Source organism: Vicugna pacos, chromosome 20 (genome assembly GCF_048564905.1).
Source record: "Vicugna pacos chromosome 20, VicPac4, whole genome shotgun sequence".
In the NCBI taxonomy this organism is placed as follows: domain Eukaryota; kingdom Metazoa; phylum Chordata; class Mammalia; order Artiodactyla; family Camelidae; genus Vicugna; species Vicugna pacos.
Window position 1 is genome coordinate 5,800,001 of NC_133006.1, and position 4,776 is coordinate 5,804,776.

Genomic DNA, 4,776 nt, shown 5'->3' on the forward strand with positions numbered 1-4,776 from the left:
AGTTACATCCTTTTATAATGAATATAATCAGTATCTAGTAAGTAAAATGTTTCTCTGAGTTCTGTGAGCCACTTTAGCAAATTAATTGCCCCCAAGGAGAGGGTCATGCAACTCTCCCATCCATAGACAGTCTGTTAGAAACACAGGTATAAGCCTGATTTGGGATTGGCATCTGACGTGGGAAAGGATGGGGAAGTTCTAGAGGACTGATCCCCTGACCTACAGAACCCGACATCATCTTAGATAGGTAGTATCAGAACTGTGTTGAACTGTTGACCCCTAGCTGGTGTCTGAGAATTGTGGGGAAAAAAACGGAATCTCAGGGGCCATTCAAGAAACTCATGAGTCACTGTTGACATTTCTTCTGGTTCCTGATCCAGAGCCACATCCAGGGATTTTACATCCAAAGTTAAAAACAAATACATCCACTTTTCTGTACCACCTCTCTTACCACCTCCGTTAAGCCTCCATCGTCTCTCACCTGGACCAGCCTTCCACCGGTCTCCCATTTTCCTCCACTCTCTGCTTTCGTTAGCAGCCAGAGGAATCTTCCAAAGTGGATCTCCTTATCCTCTCATTAAAAGTCTTTCAAAGGGTTCCCAGCAGACTTGAGATATAATCTGTCTTGCTTATGTGACACACAGGCCTTCATGATGTGGCCCCTGCCTCCCTCAGGTGTTCATTTTATACCACTTTGCACCTCACTCCTGCACGTGTGCTCCCTTTCAATTCCTCAAACCCACCTAATTATTTCCTGCCTTGGGCCGTCATGCTTGTTGAGACTTCTATTTTATTTTGGGGGTGGGGGTGGGGGTGGGAGGTAATTGGGGTTTTTTATTTATTTATTTTATTTTTTAATGGAGGTACTGGGGATTGAACCCAGGACCTCATGCGTGCTATGCACACGTTTTACAACTGAGCTGTACCCTCCCCCATCCCTCTTCTTAAAATCGTTGTCTGCCTATTCCTTACCCAGCTGACTCATTTATACTTCAGATAAGAATTAAATGCCATTTTGTCAGCAAGGCCTCTCTGGCTCCAATTTACATTTTCAGCCACTTTCATTCCACAGGGTACTTCCACTCATATAATTACAAGCACAATTACATATATACATAATAGTGGTCTTCCTTACCAGACTATAGGCTCCAAGCGGGCACAAGTCATGCCCCTTTTGTCCATCACTGACTACCTGATGCCCAGCACAGTACCTGGCCAAACAAATATTTTTGTGAATGAATGACCCTGTAAGGTAGATTATTCCATTATTTCAGGTGAGGACACTATGACCCAGAGTGACCCAGAAATGGAACAGCCCCCTCATGGCTAACTAGCAAGTATTAAAATTTTTTCTTTTCCAGCATCATATGTTTGATTCTGTACACTTAGATTATTCCTGTTTAGGCTAATACTGTCATTTCTACCAGGCTTCTCATGAAGCCCATGAATGTATTCATGTGTATTTGCAGACTTCTAGTCCAAGTAGTAAAATTTTCCAGGATTTCTTCCTTAAGAATATGTTCTAATCTTTCCTTAATGTTTTTCATTTCACTCACCTACAATTTCTTTTTTTTCCCTTAATTTTTAAAAATTCTTCTTTTGAGGAGGAGGTAATTTGGTTTCTATTTATTTATTCTTAATGGAGGCACTGGGGTCTGAACCCAGGACCTTGTGCATGCTAGGGATGCACTCTACCGCTAAGCTACACCCTCCCCCTTTACAATTTCTGATTCCTGAAAAGTATTTTGCTCATTGAGTCAGACACAGAGAAACAATTAGCAAAGGACAATGGGCTTTTTTTTCTGCTGGGTGGTGAAGGTACTACATTCAAACAATCATTAAAATGACTTAAAAATACAACTCTTCAGAAGATTTTCCCTAAAATAATTTTTTGCCACTCTCATTTTGTGTGCCTCTGGTCACGGCAGGTAATATGTCTTTCAGAGCCCTTCAAATTAATTCTATTGCCGTTTTTGCTAAGCACAAGGCCAGTTTTTCACATGGGCTTACATTATCTCACTGAAGGGAGCCGAAGAATCTCTGCTGTGTCCTTGACTACAGCCTTGAGTCAAACAAAAGGTGACTTAATTGCACTGAGAATGTCCAACAATCCCACTGGAAGTAGAAAGTGGGGTGGAGGGTGGGTGGGGGAGAAAAAGAATGATTTGGGGAGGGTCCCCTTCAAAAAGTTTTTCTCAAAAGAAGTTACTCTCAAATTTGAATCAGATTTATTCTCTGAGACCCACAAGGGTTTTCTCTTTATCCTTTAAAAAAATTGTGGTAAAATATACTTAACATAAAATTTACCATTTTGAGCATTCTCCTGTGGACAGGTCAGGGGCATTAAGTCCATTTACACTGTTGCCCAACCACTATTACGATCCATCCCTGGAACTTTTTTCATCTTGCAAAACTGAAACTGTACCCATTAAACACTAACATCCAGTTCTCACATCCTCTCTGCCTCTGGCATCTACCATTCTATTCTGTGTCTCTGAATTTAGTAACTTATATAAATGGAATCATACAGAATTTGTCCTGTTACGACTGGTTTATTTTACTTGGCAAAATGTCTTCAAGGTTTATCCACGGTATAGCATGTGTTAGAATTTCCTCCTTTTTAAAGACTGAATAATATTCCATTGTGTGTATACATGACATTTTTATTGAAGTATAGTCAGTTTACAATGTGCCAATTTCTGGTGTACAGCACAATACTGCAGTCATGTAGGAACATACATATATTTGTTTTCATATTCTCTTTCACTGTAAGTTACTACAAGATATTGAATATAGTTCCCTGTGCTATACAGTATAAACTTGTTCATCTATTTTTTATATATTAGTATCTGCAAATCTTAAACTCCCAGTTCAACCCTTCCCACTTCCTTCCCCCCTGCTAACCACGAGTTTGTTTTCTATGTCTGTGAGTCTGTTTGACATTTTGTTGATGGACACTTTGGTTGCTCCTAATTTTTGGCTAATGTGAATAATGTTGCAATGGACATGATTGTACAAATACCTGTTTGAGTCCTGGCTTTCAATTTCTTTGAGTTCCACCCAGAAGTGGAATTGCTAGATCATATGGCAAATTCTATTTTTAATTTTTTTTTTTTTTTAGGAACTGCCAGACTGTTTTCCATAGTGGCTGCTCCATTTTACATTCCTACCAGCAAGCAGCACATAAGGGTTATAATCTCTCAATATCCTTGCCAACACTTCTTATTTTCTGCTTTTTGTTTGTTTGTTTTACAATAGCCATCCTAATGGGTGTGGAGTGGCATCTCATTGTGGTTTTGATTTGCATTTCCCTAATGATTAGTGATATTAAGCCTCTTTTCATGTTAATTATTGTATATTTTCTTCGGAGAAATGTCTATTCAAATCATTTGTCTATTTCTTAACCGGGGTCTTTTCCTTTTAAAGGGGGTCAGGACATTACTCAAGTTTGAGAGACAATACCAGCCAAATCTTAGTGATAAGTTGGCTATGTGACATTAAATTTCTTACAAATAATCACTATGTTTATATTTACAAAACTACATTGAACATATAAGTAAATGTTTTTCTAAATTTAAAAATTAAAAAAATACTGCATATAAAGTATAATTCACATACAGAAAAATGTGCATCAGAGTACTGTTTGGTGAATTTTCACGAATGGATACGTGTATAACTAGCACCAAGATCAACAGACACAGCCTCACCAGCACCTTGGAAGCCCCCTCTCATTCACTACCCCACCAAGGGAACCATTATCCTAACTTTTAGCAGATTTTTCCTGCTTTTGCCCTTTATAGAAGTGGACTATTTATATGCACTTTCGTGTCTTGACGTTTTATGCTGAGCTTTGTTCACCCATCCCTGTAGTTTCAGACCACTCTTCCCACTGCTGAGTAGTACTCCATTATACGAACACTGTGAATTTATGAACTTATTCTATTGTTGGTGGTCTTTGGGGTTATTAAAACAAATGCAGCTGTGAATATCCTAGTAACGCATTTCCCTGGGCTGTACACTAAGATGTGGAGCTGCTGGATCATACGGTATGCCTCTTTAATACAGTGCCAAATAGCCTTTTAAAAGAGTTGCTGCAGTTTTCATTCCTGCAGCAGGAGAGGAGAATTCAGTTACTCCACATCCTCCCAACACTTGGTATTTTTCTCCCCACCCCCTACCCTTCTATTCTATTTTAAAAATTAAAACAACTGCAGTAAAGTTTAGGTTGCTTTGGGGACGAGCTTTTCGTTTTCAGTTTGGTTCTCTGAATTATTAACCATCCCACACATCCGCTTTGTCCAGCCCCCGGGTGCGGACTGAGGGCGTTTTCGACTTTGCTCCACAGTTTTGCTCACTCCGCCACTCGGATGTCCTGCGGTCAGGAACATTAGGTGTGCGCCCAAGGCCGGCACGTCCTCTGAGCATCTGGAATTCTGGTCACCGTGCAGGCGAAACTTAGCAGACCTTCTCCGGTCACGTCCTCTCCCGCCGGCTCCGGACGCACCAGGGGTCCCCAGGTGCCCCACCAGGAACGCGGCGCGCCCCCCGCCCGCCCAGCCAGAGCGGGCGGAGCGGGCGGGGCGGGGCCGGTCGGCGCGGCGCGTGCGCACAGCAAGCCCGGCGCATGCTCCGAGCGCGGCGCGGCTGCCGCTGAGGGGAGTCGAGTCTCCCGCGCCCGACCCTCCCCGGCGGGGCTGCTGCCGAGCCGCTCGTCCCGACCCCTGGCTGCCGGCAAAGTTGATGAAAAAATCCGAGTCGTTCGGAAAAGAGCGAGAA